Source organism: Tamandua tetradactyla, chromosome 8 (assembly GCF_023851605.1).
Source record: "Tamandua tetradactyla isolate mTamTet1 chromosome 8, mTamTet1.pri, whole genome shotgun sequence".
NCBI lineage: Eukaryota > Metazoa > Chordata > Mammalia > Pilosa > Myrmecophagidae > Tamandua > Tamandua tetradactyla.
In genome coordinates, this window is record NC_135334.1 from 65,170,068 (window position 1) to 65,190,792 (window position 20,725).

At 38.5% G+C, this 20,725-nt stretch overlaps 1 pseudogene; it reads left to right on the top strand.

Moving 5' to 3' along the window:
* Positions 1-11,897: 11,897 nt before the first annotated feature.
* Positions 11,898-13,094, top strand: LOC143643440 (T-complex protein 1 subunit alpha pseudogene; annotated as a pseudogene).
* Positions 13,095-20,725: the final 7,631 nt, after the last annotated feature.

Genomic DNA, 20,725 nt, shown 5'->3' on the forward strand with positions numbered 1-20,725 from the left:
AGAAAACTGTAGTTGAGCAGTCAGCTTGCATATACAAATAAACATTTTGCTGCAGCACATATAGATTGAGTAATAGCAGCCCTCGGAGTTAACCGTAAATAATTTTCCAAGCCTGCAGGCTTCGGCCCACTACTTATTGAGGTTTTGCCACAAAATGGCCTATTAGCAGGAATTTAATTATAATTTACATAGGTTATGGAAATAATTTAAGGCAGTGGAAATGTGGTTTAAGGATTCTGAATTTAGAAATATTTAAACTGGGCATGTGGTGGGCAAGGCTTGGCATCAGGAGTTCTGGAGCCTGGTCTGGACTTTGCCACTTGCTAACTAGCTGTGTGATCTTTGATAGGCTTCCTCACTTCTCTGGGTCTCAGTGAAAATGAGGATGATAATAGAATGCCTACATTACCAAACTATTGTAGGACAAATGGAATCAATAAGCAAAAGTGCTTTGACAACTGTCCAGCACAAGCAGATGTCCGTGTGGCTGCTGTCGGGACAGAAGTGGGGAGGCTACAGATACAGTCCAAAGAGCACAAAGCGTTTATAGCCAAGCTTTCGTAGTTTGACCTTTGACTCCACCTCCTTGGGTCATACTCAGGTTTTCTGGCTTTTGGCTTCAATTTCGTCATCTGTAGTGTATACACCAAATAAGGTATACAAAAGAACCTGGAACACTGTAAACACTTCCTAAGGGACCAGGTCTGCATCTTCTATCCATGGTTTCCTCAGAGCTTAACACAGTGGCTGGTCCATTATAAACATACAGTAAATATTTGTGGAATGAAAAAGAAAGGATGATTCTCATATTTCCTACTGTCTCAGAGCTCAGGGCAGGGCCAGGTAACACGTTCTTTCCAACTATAAAATTCTTTCCAATCCCAGGGACAAGCAAGGTAAAACTTCTGTTTTATCTCTAGGGGAGCATGTGGCTGTTTCTGCCATTTCCGTTCCACTCTCAGATTTGGAAATGTAATCTGAGAAAATGCTGCTCCATGCCAGGACCATGATTTGCGCAAGGTCGCACAGCTAGGATGTAGTAGAAACATAGTAAAACTCAGGTCAGGCTAACCCAAAGCTCTCCTCATTTCTTCCATCATGAATATATTTAACAACCTCGAAATCAATTGTTATCAAGAGGAAACCCATTCACAGAGTAGGTGCCAGAACCTTCCGCCTCCACGGATGAGGGTAGTGCCCTCTGGAGGCAGAGATGGACCCTGCTCTTGGATTTCAGCCCTCCACCTCCTGCACTAGATATACTGGAATTCTAATTATGCATTATTCTGGACGGTTGTAGGTAAAGAGTTTTCCGTAGTCCCTTCTTGGGAAATCATTTCAAGGAAAAGTCAAAGACCCAGCCTCCACCATCTTAATCATTCTTCTACAATAATTCCCTGATTATTTTCTGCCAAACTTTTATTGACAGAAAAAAAATTCGAGAGAGAGTCATAGATTCATTAGAGACGTTAGACAAACAGAATTGATGAAAAGATTTCCCCTTTCATATAACCCAACCTGATGGCTTGCCCTGTGCTTTCAAAATCTCTACAAGTTGGAATGACCTGCCAGACAGATGCTGTTCTTAATTTGATACTTGCAAAGACATCTTTAAAGGAAATCATTAGATCTCCAAACCTCCTCTCGCCCTTGGCAAACAGATCCCATCTTTCCCCTCTGACCCCTAGCCTTAGACATTTTTGCTGATCTGACTAGCGAGTCAAAACATTTCTTTACTTTAGACGGTTTTGCCAGCTTCCCTAAGAAAGCCTGGCTGCTTGAGGAGACTTCTACATTTGGTTATTGGCATGGTTTTCTTCTATGGGAGAAAAGAAAATTCATTTTTTGCCACACATGGGTTCACACTTAAAAATGTGCTGCATGCAACTGTAACATCATTTCATTTCACCTAATTAATGGCTATCATGGGCAAAGCACGGCATTACTCTTAGAATTCTCTGCACAGAATAATTGCTCCAGGTATTATGTACAGAATGTTACTGATACATAGAGTAATGGGAGTTTTGACAATATTATGCTTTTAAAGTCTTTTAAGAACACCATGGGCATGTCTAAAAAAGAGCAGTGGGAAATTAGAATTTTTAAATGCTACTGTAGGTATAAAATGAAGTTGCGCATTAACCCTTGTCCATATGGATAATATTAGCTTAATCCTCATCCTCTTTTTCAACCTTGACTGGATTTGCTCATTCGTCTCACCCTATTTTTATTAAGCATGTGCTGGGTATTAGGTGTATGGTAAAGACAAGCACCTGACCCCTTGAAGTCTTCAGAACTCCAGGCAAGACCAATATTGAATAAACAACTTCTGATAATGCTGAGTGTTATTTAGGAGAAAGAGAGAGAGAGAGAAAGGAGGAAGGAGGGAGCAACATGTTCTGCCCTGTTTCCTTCCAAAGGGACTCTTGAAGACACGTGTCACATTATCAGATGATTTCTTTTATCCTCAAAAGCAGAACTGGGGGCTTTTCTGTATTGTGCTCCCAGAACTTGGTTCAAGTTTTCATTGAGAGGCTGGTTAGTGCATTTCAAGCACTTTGGCCCTGCAGTCAGGCTCCTTGGGTTTGAATCAGAGCTCTAGCACTTACTAGTTACATGGCCTTAAAAGCTAAATCAGCCTCTGTGCCTCGGTCTCCTCAGCTAGCTCTAAATGGGAATTTTTAATCACACGTACTCTTTAGGATTTGGGGGAGGAATAAATGTACTAATGATATTTAAAAAGCACTTGAAACAACACCCAGCATATAGTAAGTACTCAATAAGTGTTGGCTTTTGCTATAAACATACTAATGGTACTTTATGTTGGGATTATATGTTTAACATATCTGTCTTACTCAAATTCTTGGATTTTAGGGCCCTTTTTTCATTTATCCGTCTATTCCTAACACTTAGCCCAGACTTTGGCACACAGTAAATGCTCAGTCAATGTTTTTCAATAATAGTATAAATAAAAGTGTATAAAAGAATGTGAGTTCCCACAAACAAGAGGCACAGAGCCCAGATCAAGGAATCTTAAGTCAAAGTCATTCTAGGCACTTGGCTGATGCCCCCATAGGATTTTCTCCCATTTCTTGATATAGAACCAATAAAAGAAAAAAAACGTAAATGTGTCTTTTGGATAATCCCCTGATGAGCTCCTTGGCTCTTTTATTTAAACTCACGCTCTCCTTGGGCTGCTTGGACACCACAGAAAATAACTGACATTTATTTAGATTCAGCCTTCACATTCTTTGAATGAGAAAACAATATCATATCTTTCTTATTTTAATTATGCCAAGCTGCATGCACAAGAGTCATACAACACAAGGCAATTTTATTTTGTCAAGTGCCTTTTTATCACAACCCGCATCCCTGGTATTCAAGTTAAATAATAAGTAATACAGCACAAGGTGTTTGGGGGTTGGGGGAAGGAAAATCAGAAGACCAAAACAAAGGAGGAAAGCTATGGGAACAAAAAACCTATAGTCAGATTTTAAAGGACCTTCAACTCTTCGTCTGGCTGTGATTGGTCAGCAGAGGTTCAGACAGAGTGACTGGAATGGGGATGTGGTTTAGCAAATAGCTTAAACAATAGCTTTGATTTCGTGGTGATGACACAGATGTACTGTATTTGTCGTGCTGTTTTGGAGCTCGTAATACATCATGCATGGCTGTTTATTTAGAAAGATGTGTTTCAACAGACAAAATTCTGCCCCTCTCTGCATTGTCAGGAGAGAACTGAAATGGAGATGGGTGTTCTGATGGGCACTGTGAAGTCCACCCAAGTTCCCCCATGTAAGAGAGGGAAGAGAGGCCTGAAATTGCAATAGTGAGAGTGAACATTTACTGAGTACTCATGTAGGCTCGGCATTGTTATAAGTGCTTTGTATACTCTCTCAGCATTTGGCAAACTGTAGTCCATGGGCCAAATCCACCTGGGGCCTGTTTTAGTTTAGCCCAAGAGCTAAGAATGGTTTTCACATTTTCAAAGGGTTGTAAAACAAACAAACAAAAAATGAACAATAAATATGAGAAGAATATGCAACACTGATCTTATATGGCTTGCAAAGCCTAAAATATTCTTTCTCTGGCCCTTTACAGAAAAGTCTGCCGATCCCTGTACCAGATCATTAATACAGTCAATACCTTAAAATGAGCATTTGTTTTTCCCATTTTATAACTGGGGACATGGAGTGTTAGAAAGGATAAGTACTGAGTAGGGATCATGCAGTGGTCAGTGTGATTACTACCCAGGGGTCACAAACTCATATGCTTACAGGACCTGGGCAGGGGATATAGATGAGTAATGTGGGCCGATCAAGGCTATGACAAAACAGAGGCACATGCCCCTTTGAAAGAACAGTCGCCATGCAGTTCAGGTCAGTGGTGGCTCTGCAGGAATGGGTGACCCATGTCGGCGGGTTTTCAGATCTTTCAAGGAAAGCAGATTTTTATGTAAAATCTCCTAATTCTTAAATGTTGGCAATTCATTCAAAGTTTTTAAATTGCTGTATAGATCAAATAATACTTGCTTGTGGGCTGAATTCAGTTCAAGAATCTATAGTTTGAAATGTCTGCATTATATTATTACAAGCTCATTTGGTCCAACTCCTTCCCTCTACAGTGAGAACAACTGAAAATTAGAGAGAAAGGCTGACTTGACTAAGATCACAAAGCATTAAGGGACAAAATCTAAGCCATTTGACCTGACATTTTGAGATCTTTCTCCTGAGCACTGCTCTGATTCCTAATTGGTAGAATGGATTTCTGGTGAATAGGAATACTTTCTTATAGACTTATCTAGACCACCAAGTGCCACTAGTATATTACAGAACATCAGACAGAACTGGAAGCCAATACCTTATAGATAGATCACCTGAGAACCCCTCACCTTAATTTTACAGGGTTGCTAAAATACCTAAGGTCATATAGATAAGTAGAGCAGAGATGGGATTCTAACCTCAGATTTCACATTTATTTCAGTGTTTCCCTTTACTCCATGATATACTCTGAATTTTTAAGGTACCACTCCCAAGTCTCCTTTTGTATGCTTTGTGCTTATATGTGGAACATGGGTTCCAGGTGAGCCTAAGCCGAGATCCATGCAGAGCTGGCTATGTCTAGTGAATGAATGGACTATCACCCCTTCCACTCAATTTGGAAGTTGGCCTGAGTTGACTTTCTTTTGGGGTGGTGAATTCTAGGAGGGTTGGTAGCAGAGGCTAATGTGAGTGGAAGGAACACAGGAGGACAGAAGTTGTGTTTTTTCTGTCCTGGATCTGTAAGAAGCTATAAGATCCAGGGCACTTGTGGTGCTGCTCTGGGGTCCACTCTGAGTGGAAGAGGAAATTCTCTACATTTCTGCAAGGAATACAGCTCAACTCTGTTGAGGGCTTGTGGGAAGGGCTCAGTGCCACTCCTTGAGGGTTTTGCCTGTTGCAGAGGATCTAGATTTAAAATTCCAAGCATGGTATAATCAGAGAAGGCCCTAGAAGCGGTGGTAACAGTGAGGGGCTACCCTCAAGTGCTCTCAGGGGTGTTGGAAAGTAGGGAGTGTCTTGGAGCCAAAGTACTAATGAGAACTGTTTGTGAGCACAAAGGAGACACACCTGGGAATCTTGGGGAGTTTGTGTGGTAGGAGAAATGAGTTTCTGGTGGCCCTACTCACGCACTTGAGGGAGGAGACAGCGAGATCATACCCTTACTGTTCATATATAGTTTCATATGTACCTGGGGAACTTAGATTCCATGTGATATGGCTGCCATAGAGAGGCCACACAATCTGGGACTTGCTTCTCAAAGTGCAGTTCCTGGCCCAGCAGCAGCAGCTTCACCTGGGATCTTGTTAGAAATGCAGAATCTCGGCCCCATGCCAGACCTCCTGAACCAGAATCCACGCTATAACAAGATCCCCAGATGATTTGTGAGCACGTTCAAGTTTGAGAAGCACTGGTCTCTAGATTAAGCTCTAACACAAACCATGGTTCTAAACTGAGATGTGCCACATCTTTGCACTGTGATATTGACCAAGTGATTTAACATCTCAACTTCCTCATTTCTAAAATGAAGATAATAATCATACCTATTTATAGAGATAGAATAGTCATGATGCTTAATTGGGATAACACATAAAGCATATAACACAGTGATTAACACATATTAAAGAGTTTAAAAATATTAGCCATCCTCATCATTGCTTTTTATTATCCAGGTCCTGTTAGCAAAGCACTTGCAAAAGAGGTTTCTCTAATTCCCTAACGTTGCATAACCATCTCCTTCAATAATCCAGTGAGCTTGTTTCCCCATCACGGCCTGCCAGTAACCATAATAATAAAAAATAGAGCTGGTATTTACTGATAGACTTAAAAGGGCTAGGAACTAAAAAGTACAGAACAGACATCATCCAAGTTAGTCTCACCACAACCAGTCAGGCAGGCTTTATTATCTGCATTTTAAAGATGAGGAAACTCGGGTTCCTGGGTTCACCGACAGCCTTGGGAACAATAAGCAATGAAGCCCTAGGACTTCTCGAGGAGTTGCTCAAGACCATTCACTCCATTCACTGTTACAGGGAAGTGACTGAATACTTCTTAAAAGCGCTGGCCTTGAAGAAGGGTTTTGATTTCCGTTACACACAGAAAGCAACACTTTTACCTCTTCCCCCTCCCTTACACCTACTGAAATGACAAAGAAATGACAAAAATAAGGCCCTAAAGGAAAAATAACTGGACAGGAGACAATAGCATTTTGGAAGCTATAAAGCATATGGACAAGAAATAATTGATTTAGGCAGATAGAAGAAAGTGAAACCTAAATTCATAGTGGAGAAAGCCCAGAAGCTATCTGATCTTCACTGCAGGCCCCAGAAAAGCTCGAAAATTGGAAGTTCCAGTTACTACCGAAAATAAGGGTGGGTGGGAAATAGTAAGATTGGTTTAATGTATGCTTAAGAAATAGACCTCAAGATTCCCTGCCTCCCCAGCTCAGCTGGGTGCCTGCCCCTCCCCTCAATGCAGAAAACTAGAGATTTTCTGTCTGGAGTGAATGAATGTGAAAAACTCTGCACTCATGGAAAAGCAAAAGCAAAGATAATAGAAGTCTTGGACTTGAAACAGTAACAGGAGGATTACATGAAATCTATATACACCTAGATGACAAGACCACCTCCCATTGCCTTCCCCAACTAGATTTCTAGAAAAGTTTGGCAGCCAGCCTTGTACTCCCCAGGAAGAGACCAGAGTATTCCTTTCAAGCAAAACTGAGCAGCCACCGAGAAAAGGTTTATAGATACTATTAAGGAATTACCAATGAAATGACCGTGCCAGATCACTCTACAGGGAAGCTCACTAGTTTTGTTTGTACACCCTGGAAATCTTCAATCAGATTTTAGTTACATGTGCATAGACTGCCATGAATCATCAATATCTAAGCAAAGCCCTAATATGAAACAAAATAACAATTAAGAAAAAAAACATAAAGGACATAAAGACAATGCAAGGTGCAGTAGAACCTTTCACAAAATATACAATTAATAGTCTTAAAGAACTAAAGATATTATTTCACACATGAAACAAGAACAGGAGAAATAATCAAATAACAAAAACAGGTTTCTGAAAATTAAAAATATCACTGAAAACAATAAAAATGACAACTGATGGGCTGATAAACAAAGGTGAGAAAATCTCCCTGAAAGTAAAACAAAAAGACAAAAATATTGAATATAGGAAAGAGAAGATTTAAAAATTAGAAGCACGGTCTAAGAGATCCAATATCTGAATAAGTAAGAGAAGTTTTGGAAATAGAGAACAAGGTTTCATCATCAATGAAATAATTCAAACAAATCTATCAGTATCTCTAAAGTAAAAGAACCCAGCAACAGCTCAATGCAATGGACGAAAGAAGACTCATACCATAACACAGCATCATATTACTTCTTAACAGTGAGGAAAAGGAGAAGATTCTAAAAGCTTTTGGAGGGAGGGGAAAAAGCACACGAAAAACAGTTCACATAAATAGAATAAAGAGTCAAAATGGCACTAGACTTTGCAACAGTAACACTGGAAGCAAGAGGACAATGGAGTCACTGATGTCATTAAAATGACAAGGGAATTAATTTCCAACCTAGAATTCTACATTCAGGTAAATCAGGTTACCTGCTGTATACTTGTTCTTGGGTCTAAAGAGCAAATAGAGGAAGACATGCATCCTGAAAGAAAAGATATAGATATAGGAATGAGATCCAATAAAACTCTCAGGAAAATAGGTGCACGGGTGGTTCAGTGGTAAAATGCATGCCTTCCATGTGGGAGACCCGAGTTCATATCCCAGACCATGCACCTGAAAAACAAACAAACAAACCCAAAAAACTCCCAGAAATATGGTGGAGGGAGATCCCAGAACCACAGCTGTGCAGTCTGCCCAGACAAAGGGAAAGGGCATTTCAATGAGAAAGGCAAGGAAAGTAAAGGAAGCAGAGTAAAGTAAGGATAAGGAAAGGAAAGAAAAGAAACTGACAGATTACTTGATAGATGTGATGTATTGAGAGAAATTTTATAATTCGGTAGCGAGTTTGTGGATGAGATAGTGATAGGTACCAAAACCACAAAGCAAATATGAAGTGCAAAAACAAAAATTAGTACAAAAAAGTAAATCATACTATACCACATGGTTTATAATAACGCAAGCACTAACTATAAATTTAACCAAAAATCATGGTGTAAGTATATTGAGAGGATAAGGAAAGGAGAAGTGTCTGTATAAAGAGAAAAAAGAGTTAAAGCATCATTTTCAATAATAGGCCGTCTGTTGATATTATGTAAGAAGTAGGTTATTTCAAAATACGGAAATAAAACTCATAAGAAACAGCTAAAATAGTTGAATGTGGCTGCCTCTGAAGATAAGGAATATTAGGAGAGGTTGGATGGGGAATTGTGAGGCAGGGGACTGCTGTTTTTTCATTAAAATCCTCGTAAACTACTTGACTTTAAAAATTATGTTAATGAATCACTTTGATAAAAATAAAAGGCAAATTGAAAAAAGAAGGAACAACATCTCATAAGTCCCCAAGTCTCATAGTAAAGAGAGTTCTAAGGATGGTATTCTTAGCAGCAGGTAAGATATGTTTTGCACGTGGCAGGACCTTCCTCTCTTCCTATGAAACAACAGCATTGTAACAGCCATCTAGAGATGGATGTGACACAGGCGAGACAATATTGGCCAAAAAGTCAGAAGCCCTGAGTTCTAGCCTTGATTCCATCATATACGATCTCTTTAAACTACAATTTTCTTATCTATAAAACAATATTCCTAGCCCGTCTACCTCACAGTGCTGTTGTGATGATCCTGAAAGATAATAGATGTAAAACGCTTTGTAAATTGTAAAACACTCCACAGATGTAATAGATTATCATTATTCTACTCCTGTATAAGATTGGCAGACAGTGTACTATATTATAATTTACACCATCTGGTTTATTTTTTGTTTTTCACAATTTTTTTCTGATCGCAAAACTAAAATGGGTTCATTATGGAAATATTGTAAACAATGAAAAGCAGGAAAAAAAAAGAAACTAAAAGTACCTTTAATTTCATCTCAATTAGCATGGCTAACCTTGCATATCTTTGGCCTGTGTATACATGATTATTTTTCCACTGAAACAGTTATTATGGGTATTTTTCTTTAAAGCATTAAACATTTTTCCATAGTACCATTTATTATTTGTAATGAAAGAAGGGAGATACAGACAAAAGACTGAGGAGGTTAAGAAAAATCAAATTAGAAATAAAGGTTTAGATCTGTAATTAATTCTCTTTTTGAAAAAATTATATATTTCCTAGCACTGTCCATTGTAAAAAGGTAGAAACAATACCAACATAGTAGCAATGAGCAACTCGTAGTAACCAGATTGTGGTTTCTAAGTACCATTTCCCACTAAAAGGACCCAGAAGTACTGCAAGTGATGAATGGTTTCAGGTCTAGCTGAGAATAAGTTCAAGATGAGCCTAGGACGTCTTGTAATCCAGGAAAAGAGAAGACTATCAAAGACATGGTCAATATAAAGATGCTCCCACTGGCCAAAGATGAGATAATTTGAACATCAATATGAACAACTGAAATGGATGAAATACATCAAATATATTTTAATACATGAGGTCATAATGATTTTTGAGAAGGAAAAAAAAAAACTTCATTGTTCATGTGGAATGATTCATTCTTTTCGAAACCTGGTAAAATAAAGGAAAGAATCAAACAAGTATCCTACCTTTTCAGTTAATGAAATAGTTCATGAAGGGAAGTATCTTTTTACACAATTATTCCAGTTAAAATTGAAGAAAGAATGATAGAATTAGAATATCATCAGTTCACAACCCCTAGGGAAATACTGAATCTATCGATGAGCATCAGAGGCTGATAACATCACAAAGACAGGTACACAATATCACCTATAAAGCAATCTTACCAAAAACAAAAAACAAAATGGTTCTGAATTACATCAAGTCTCTAGAACTAACTACCAATTTACAGGAAATATAAGACATAAAATAATATGTTAAGCCACACCAGGAGGGTGCAAGCAGTAAAATATTCAGATTGTGGGAAACACTACAGGTCAAATGACTCAATCAGTTTCTTTCACAATGTACAAGTGGGAAATCTATGGATCAAAAGAGACTTAAAAGATCAGCCATTTGCAATGTATGAACTTTATTTGGATCTTGACGCAAGCAAACAAATTGAGGGGAAAAAAACTGATGAAATCATTGGGGAAATGTGAACAGAGACAGGAGAGTTGATGACATTAAAGCATAATAATATATTAGGTTTTGCTTTTTTAAAAATAGTCCATATCTTTTCTCTTATCTACTGAAATATTTATGGAGAAAATAAAATGCTGCCTGGGATTTCCTTCAAAATAATGGGGAACGGGGTAAGTGGGAAAGGGCATAGATAAAACAAGGTTGGCCGTGAGTTGATAAGTATTGAATTAGGTGATGGGTATAGCCTATTTGCCAAACTTTATATTTGTTTGGAATTTTCCATAGTAAGTTTAAGAAAGGTCACAAAATTATTTATTGTGAGTTCTCATCAAATTCATTAAATAGAATTCTATACCAGGATTTATAATGGATGTATAATAGTCCATCATACTATGGTGTACCTAATAAATTTTAATCACTTAACTAATTGGCTGACATTTAAAGTGTTTCCAGTTTGCCTCTATTATTACTTACATAGTGATTTAAGGAAAAAACCTTATACCTGGCCCTGACTCATGACGGGGCCTGGGGAACCAAAGCTGGGCTAGCCGGCACAGCTTGTGTCTGCTCTGTGGGTCTCGACTGTTTTGGTGGCCGCCGCCCAGTCTAGGGGACGAGATGCTGGTTGCCGGTGGTGTGAGCAGTATTTGATGGGTCCTCTACCATGAAGATGAGAGGCCTGTGCCCATCTTTGGTGATGGCAGCACTGGGGAGGTGATCTGCTCCCACAACCTTACGGGTTCAGCCTCTATTGCTAATATCGTAAAAAAGTTCTCTTGGTCCAGCTGGCTTGGATAAAATATTGGTAGATGATATTTTATTATCTAATAATATACTAACGATGGTGCATTCATCCTGAAGTTACTAGCCATAGAACATCCTGCAGCTAAAGTTCTTTGTGAGCTGGCTGATCTGCAAGACAAAGAGGTTGGAGATGGAAATACCTCAGTGGTTATTATTGCCACAGAACTTCTTTAAAAAAAGTGTAGATGAGCTAGTCAAACTGAAAATTAATCCCACATCAGTTATCAGTGGCTATTGACTTGTTTACAAGGAAGCAGTGCATTATATCAGTGGAAACAATAATTAACAGAGATGAACTTGGAAGGGATTGCCTGATTAATGTTGCTAAGACATCCATGTTTTCCAAAATCATTGAAATTGATGATGATTTCTTCATTAATGTGGTAGTAGATGCAGTACTTGCCATTAAATACACAGATATGAGAGGCCAGCCTCGCTATCCAGTCAATCCTGTGAATGTTCACAAAGCCCATGGGAGAAGTCAAATGTAGAGTATGCTGATCTATGGTTATGCACTCAACTGTGTGGTGGGGTCCTAGGACATGCCCGAGAGAATAGATAATGTAAAAATTGCTTGTCTTGACATCAGCCTGCAGAAAACAAAAACGAAGCTTGGTGTGCCGGTGATTATTACTGCCCTTGAAGAACTGGACCAAATTAGACAGAGGAAAATCAGATAGCACCAAGGAGAGAATCCAGAAGATCCTGGTAACTGGTGCCAATGTTATTCTAACCACTAGTGGAATTGATGATATGTGTCTGAAGTATTTTGTGGACTCTGGTGCTGTGGCAGAAGATTTTAAGAAGGGACCTTAAACGCATTGCTAAAGCTTCTGGGATGACTATTCTTTCAAGCCAGGCTGATTTGGAAGGCGAAGAAACTTTTGAAGTGGGAATGCTGGGACAAGAAGAAGTGGTGGTACAGGAGAGGATTTGTGATGATGAACTGATTTTAGTCAAAAAAATACTAAGGCTTGTACGTCTGCATCAATTATCTTATACAAGGCAAATGATTTCATGTGTGATGAGATGGAGCACTCTTTACATGATGCTCTTTGTATGGTGAAGAGAGTTTTAGAATGAAAATCTGTGGTTCCAGGTAAAGGTGCTATGGAAGCAGCCCTTTCCATATACTTTGAAAACTATGCGACCAGCGTGGGGGTCTCAAGAACAGCTAGCTATTGCAGACTTTTCCAGATTCCAAATACATTGGCAGGTAATGCTGTCCAAGATTCCAGATCTGGTTGCAAAGTTAAGAGCTTTTCAATAACGAGGCTCAAGTCAACCCAGAATGCAAAAATCTAAAATGGACTGGTCTTGATTTGGTCAGTGGTAAACCTTGAGACAACAAACAAGCAGGGGTGTTTGAACCCACCACAATGAAAGACGCTGAAGTTCGTAACAGTATTGTACCAGAAGCTGCAATTACTATTCTTTGAATTGATGATCTTATTAAACTATACCAGAAAGTAAAGATCGTAAAAAATGGAAGTTATGAAGATGCTGTTCATTCAGGAGCCCTTGATGACTGATGTGATTTCTCTTTTATTTATAACAACATTAGAAGCAATTGTCTTGTAAATTTAGTACACATTAAAGTACAATAAGCTGTCAAAAAAACCCATATAATTACTTGGGTCCACTCATGATTATTTTTTAAATTAAAAAATCTAGATACAGGTTCCTGAGTTGTAAGCACTCTAAAATGTAAGGTTTTCAGTAAATATCACTACATTCTCTTTCAGAAAGGCTGTAATACTATATACTTATTAGCAGTAGAGAGAGAATATTTTCTGTATTTTTCTCTCTCAGAGTTTTCTCATTTGATAAGCAAAAAGTCTTGATATTATTGTATCCTGCATATCTTAGAGTTACTAGTTTGTCAAATATATATCATATGTTTAGCTTTGTACTTTTTTGGTAAATTAGCTTTTTATGTCCTTTGCCCACTTTTCTTTTGAGATGTCGTTTTCTTACTCATTTCTTATACTCATTATATATTAAAGAGAGTAGCATTTTGTCATGTATGACTCAAATATTTTCCTAACATTTTGTTGTTCTTTTGATTTATCTGGTTTTAAAAATATACAGACATTTTGAAATTTTTATGTAGTCAAATCTATTGACATTTTTCTTTATATCTTTCTTTACATATCACACTTAAAAAGGACTTCACTTACAAAGTCATGCAAATTGTCAACTATTTTGTTTGTTTGTTTATATTATATTGTGGTTATACATGTATTTGTTCCTATTTAAACCATTTTAAGTGTACAATTCAGTGGTATTAATTACATTCACAATATTGTGCTACCATCACCATCATCTATTACCAAAATTGTCCATCACCACAAACAGAAATTATGTATATTTCAAACAATAACTCTCACATTCCTCCCACCCCTCAATCCCTGGTAACCTTCAGTACAATTTTTGTCTCTATGAATTTGCTTATTCTAGATATTTCATAAAAGTGGATTCATACCACATTCGTCTTTTTGTGTCTGGCTTATTTCACTCAACATGATATGTTCAGAGTTCATCCATGTTGTCCCCTTGATCAGGACTTCATTCATTTTTATGGTTGAATTATTTTCCATTGTTATGTATATACCACACTTTGTTTATTCATTCCTCTGTTTAAGAGCACTTGGGCTGTTCCCGACTTTGGCTATTGTGAATAATGCTGCTATGAACATTGGTGAACAAATACCTGTTTGAGTCCCTGCTTTCAGCTTTTTGGGGTATATAACTAGAAGTGGAATCGCCGAGTCATATGGTAATTCTGTGTTTAACTTTTAAGGAACTGCCAAACTTTTCCATAGTGCTGCATCATTTTACCACCAATAATGTACAAGTGTTCCAATTTCTGAGTGTGGATGTGAACATAAGTTATTTTCTTTCTCTTTTTTAATAATAGCCATTATTGTTGGTGTAAAGTGGTATCTCATTGTGGTTTTCATTTATGTTTTGTTCTAGAATTTTTATATTTTCATTTTTTTTATAATCAGTTTTGAAAATAAGTGTGCCATAAGGGACAGGGATTCTTTTCCCCCAAAATAGTTTGCCAATTACCTTAGTATGGTTAATTGAAATATCTATCCTTTCCCAACTGATTGAAATTTCAACCTCCTTTGGGTTGCTTCTTTTTAGGAATCAAACGACTTCATACAGTTAATGTAATTCACTTATTCAACATTTTTGAGCATCTACTGTGTACATGACCCTTTGTTCACTGCTTGAGATTTATTTAAATAAATATATCAAAATCCTCGTAGTTAAATTCTTCTGGTGCATCCGTACACTTAAGCAAAGCACTCAAGAATGCAAGCATAAAATAAAATGAGGCACTTTCTGTTTTATAAGAACGAAGAGGCATGAGTTTTTCTATATATATATAGAGAGAGAGAGAGAGAGAGAGAGACTTATCTCAATACATCTCAATACGTATATATATTTATATCCATATATATAAAACCATTTCCAAGATTTATTGTTGAATTTAAAAAGTAACACAGAACAGAACAATGTACATATTTGGGAATTTATGTTAATGTTACTGCCTTTGTCGACAGACTGTTGAGACCTAATAATATTGTATTATAATCTGATTTGTGGTTTGGAAAGATAAGTTTGCAACTTTTAATTGACTCACAGCTAAGAGATGATTACACAGAGGCCTCAGAATCATTCTCAGTTCAGGTTGTGACAAGAAAAGTGAGTAGGCAAGGATTGCGAAAGTATCTTTGTGTAGTTACTGATTGTACTGATGGTGGACCTTACCTGCCTGATTAAAATTACATCTTTGACTTTAGGCTGGTTGGAATTTCCAGAAAAATCAGAGGAAATTTCAGGAACAAATCTGGTTTCTAATTTGTGCCAAGCTCTGCTATTCTGAGGTTGAAACAGACTTGGGAATGTCTATTGATTTTTTTGCCCATCCCTTTTTCTACCTTGAGTTCTCTATTCCTTTGGTGCTGGACCACAAGACAGAAGGCAGTAATGCTCACAGACAGGATAATGTATTTTACCGGGGGGGAGGGGGCAGGGATGCCTCTGAACTGTTCTCAAAAGATGCTCTATATGGGAAGTCACATAGCAGGACCATGAGAATGTAATGTCAACCTGGACAGAGTTTCTAGATATTTGGAATATCTGTATCTGTCTTTCCAGCCACACCTGCCATCAGATTGCCATCAACTTAATGAGATGCAAAAGCTCTACTTTCCAGGACAACTCTTTAGAGAGAATAAGGCGTGGTGAAAGCATGTTGAAGATGGGAGAGGCCTTCAGGGACCATCCCATTTAACTTTTGATCATAAATAGCCAAGGTGGGATACTCTAGAGGTCGAAGGGATAAAGATGACCAGCCAAGAAGTTTGGTCTCACATTGGGAAAGCATCCCACAGCCATGTTTTGACTGTTCAGTTGGAGATCATAACTTGTTGACTGACAGAGAACCACTAGAATGCATTTGTGAAAAAACTTTGGTTAAAGATATGGCCTCCACCAACTGTGGGGAATTCATGCAAGAAGCAAGTCAAATGCCATTAGAGAAGCATAACCTAGTGGTTAAGTGATGGGAACTCTGGAGTCAGTCTGCCTGGATTTGGATCCTAGTCCTACCATTTGCTAGCCCTGTGACCTCAGGCAAGCACCTTTGCCTCTCCGTGCCTCAGTTTTCTTATTTGTAAAATAGGTGTAGTAATTGAATTGATCTGTTAAAAGGAGTAAATGCTTGAATGTGTGTAAAGCATTAGGTCAGCGTCTAGCACAGAATGTACACCACCTTCATTAGCACTGTCATACAGACTGGTGGGGTCATGGTTGTGGGACCCTTTATCGCTGCTTTTTTGTTTGTTTTGTTTCATTCTTGATTACCTCAAGAATATAGTCTCTGGCTCATTATGCAGTTCTAATGAAGGCTGCAAACTCCCACACTAGGAAATGGACCTGACTTAAATCTGCAGAAGCCAGCACCTGCCACCTGACCTACTCCGTGTGAAAAAGGCAAATCCATACAAGTAGCTGAGAAGTCTCTCAGCGAAATGATGTGATAAGGGATAAGACAAACTGGCCGAATTGCATCATTTTTAGAGAGTATCAAATGGCATTTTTCGTGCAGGAAGAAAGCTTTAGGGAAACTCCTTTAGAGCAGACCACTGAGGCCAGCCTTTGCAAAGAAATCATCATCAGCTAACACAGAGCTTCTCTGCTAAGAAAATGGGGGCTGACCTAATCAGAGAGGATGCTTCCACCATGGAATTTTTGCTAGCTCTTCACCTTCGACCACAACACATGCTGTTATTTTCTGATCAGTGTTTCCTCTGCTATCTGGGAGCAAATGTCAGGGGAGGAACACAGTCTGACTTTAGAACCATTATATGCTTATCTGAATCTCAGGCCAACTGCCTGAACCACATGCTCTCAAAGGCAGATAGTATAGCACTGGCATGGAAATGGAGTAAACTCGTAAAAGATTCAATCACAGGTGCTCTACTGCTTAAGAAGGATGAGAGTCCACATAAATTCATTCATGAATATTCTGCACCAGGTGCTGGGGATCACAACAGTGAACAAAACATATCTGGACCTTCTGCTCTTAGAACTTATACTGCAGTTAGAGAGAAGTTAAAAAAAAGTAAGGTAAATGCAAAACAAATAATTGCAGCTCTTGAAATCTGTGATGAAAGAAACAAACGGTACGATATAATGTAGAGTAATCGTATGGTCTACTCTAGATAGGGTACGATATAATGTAGAGTAATCGTATGGTCTACTCTAGATAGAATTAACTGTAAAATAAAGTTTACTGTAGCTCATGGAGAGCCCATTTCTCTGCTAGTATCATTAATTCCATTCATCCATCATCCATTCATCCAATATAGTATGGTGACTAAGAGCCTGAATCAAAACAACCTAAATTGGAATTTGTTTTGTCAATTATTCATTATGTCACCTTTGACAAATTGCTTAATTTCCCTATGTCTCAATTTTCTCATCCATAAAATAGGGATAATAATCATTTCTACCACAGGGGGTTGCTCTAAAAATTACATGAAGTGATGCCCTTAGCTTAATCCCAGGCACAAAATTCAATATTTTCTAGCTGATGTTTTCCTTAGCATTCATTCTTTCACTCAGTAAACATTTACTGAGCATCTCTTTGTGCCTGATACTCTGCTAAACACTGGACTGGGGAGAGAGAGAGAGAGAGAGAGAGAGAGAGAGAGAGAGAGAGAGAGAGAGAGAGAGAGAGAGAGAGAGAGAGAACAAGAACCAATCACTTCCCTAAAAGAGGAAATTTTGGGTGAATCCAAGAACAGGATTTCTTCTTATTTTCTGTCAGTCTCATTCAAAAGTCATTATCTCCCTCAATACCACCTTCTAATTCCCATAGAACCTAAAGACAGCTCACAGGTTAGACAAACATCACAGAAAGACAACTCACAGGTCAAATTGAGTCAACTTGCCAGAAAATAATCACCAGCTCTTCAAAATGAGTTGTCCTGGGAAAAGCACTGACCCAGGAATTCTGGATAGCTGGGTTCCAATTTGGAACCCAAGCCTAGGTTTGCTCCTAAGACAGGACTCATATAATCCCCACCTCTTTAGTTATCGCAGGGACTAGATGAGATAACACACAGTGGAACCTCCAGGGCCACATAGAAGGTTCTCGAGCAATGTCTCCTTGTTCCTTCTAATTCTAGTCCCTGCTTTGCCTCTATGTTTTAACCTTCCTGGGCCCCCTGTTCTGTTCCTCCTTCGCAATCTGCAAATGGAAGTGATGGGATTCCAGCTAGCGTGGGTGAGAGGATTGAGTGAATCAATAGATATGAGGTTCTTTGAAAAGGTGAGAGAGCTATGCTTTTGTAAGGTGTTCTCATTATTGGATTGGGGAACCTATCCACATGGTAAATATTTCTGTGAGACAAAAAATCCTGGGTGCAGAGGGAACCTTATAGTGAAGCTATTTATAGTAACTTTTCCAAAGAATAAGCACATCCTCTGGCAGGCACTTTTCTCACCCTCATATCGTGAAAATTTGATGGGATTTACCAGTGGGTGTCCAAATCCTACATAACCAGTTTGCATATTTGATGTAATATCAGACACCAGGCATGAAGCATAGCCCTTGCCCCCTATATGTCTCCCTTTCTGAAATACCCATTTCCTTGCAACAATTTTACAGTAACTGCTGGACTCTGAAAAGAAGTACTTTTGCAAATAAATACATTTCCTAATTAAAACTTGCCCTTTAAAGACTCACATTTTCTTGGCCCTACTAAAGGTTTTCTTTCCCTTATAACATATCAGGGCAATGCAAACATCTTAAATATATACAGTTTCAACAGCTCTAATAACGTATCTACCTGCATAAGAACGTCCTCTCCCCATCCCAGCCCAGCTGATAATTTCCCCTGACTTGTTAAATGCCCTCTTATTTCACTCTCAAAGATAAAACTCAAAAGGCAGTTACTCTTTAGGGGAGCAGGAGAGGTGGATTGAAAAGGGACGAAGTGGAAAAGGAGGTCACAGACATGTAGTTGTACTTTTAATGACAGCTTTTTTTTTTTCATTATTAAAGTAATGAATGTTCATTGTGGGAAAGTTAGAAAATACTAAGAAAGTATATAGAGGAAAATACATATCACTCATAATCCCATCACCCCAAGGCAACCATTGTTAATATTTGGCATATTTTCCTCCACAAGGATTTTTATATAGTTAATTATTCTAAATTCTGTTTTTAAAAATCTTACATGATAACAATGGCACTTTTTCATGGCTGCATAGTACTTCAATAAAGTTGAAGCACTGCATAGTACTTCAACAAAGTTGTCCCTCTACATTTACTTATCCTGTTTGACGATTTAGGCTGTTTCAGCTTTTTCCCACTATAAATAATGTACATATACAGTCTACTGTTTTTCAGGGTGATGCATGGGACTGGCCATTTTGAGGATCTCAGCCCAAATTTTACAGTTAGCTTTTTCCATGGCACAGAGCAGCCACACAGTAGAACTCAGGTTAGATAACAACATGGTAACAACGGACCTTACCTTAATCCTGTAAAACCTCACTTCTTCCTGAATTCTCTTGACACTGCAGCAAATAAGGCCAGCCTCCACTCAGAATTGGTGGTCACTTTGGATTTCTCCTAACCACCCCTTCCCAGTCACCAAAATCTGTGTCTTTTACATCCTTGGTCTCAGAAATTTCTCTTCCCTTCTCCATCCTTGCTGCAACTCATTTAGTTTACCTGAGTTGCCTACCTGCTAGATGTTTTTTTTTTTTAAATGAAACCCCAAATCATATCCCTCCTCTACTAAAAAGGCTGCAATAACTACAGCCCCCTCCAACCTGAGTTTTCAGGATGTTTGAGATCCTTAGCTTCCTTTAGGCTCCAACCCTGCCTACTGATCCAGACTACACTTGAGTCACTCCCCCCACCACATACACCCAACTCTGCTGCCAGAAGAAGAGCCTCATTCTTTTTGTCTATGTCTTTGTACCATGACCATATTTAAAGAGTGCCTCCCCTCCGTTATGGGAGAGCTAACTTCTTTGCTTTTAAAACTCAGCTTGAATGCCCCCTCCTACAGGAAGTCTTCCCTTACCTAGAAGGATTTGGTTGGACACCCTTCTGTTCTCACACTTTCCCTATTCCTTAGAATTCCCACCATACCATGCCTCTCCTTGAAAGCAGGGATCTGGCCTTGTTCATTTTCTTTTAACCTATAAATACTTCAGTTGTGTATTTCCTAAAAATGTGGATATTCTCCTGTATAACCACAGTAATTATCAAAATCAGAAAGTTAATATTGATATATACTGCACTAGCATTTAATCTATAGACCTTAAATTTTTCCAATTGTCCCGCTAATGTCCTAATGCATGAGCACACATTGCATCAATTGCCGTGACAACTAAACAATTCCTTTAATCTGGATTCATCCTTGAGTCTTTTTGCCTTTCATCATTTTGGTAGTTTCGAAGAGTACTCACCTGTTATTTTGTAGAATAACCCTCAGTTTGGGTTGGACTGACGTTTCCTCCTGACTCGATTTAGGCTGTTCATTTTTGGAAGGAATGTCACAGCAGTGACTTTCTCTTCTTCTTAGTGTCTCATATCAGGAGCACATGCTGTTTATTTGTCACA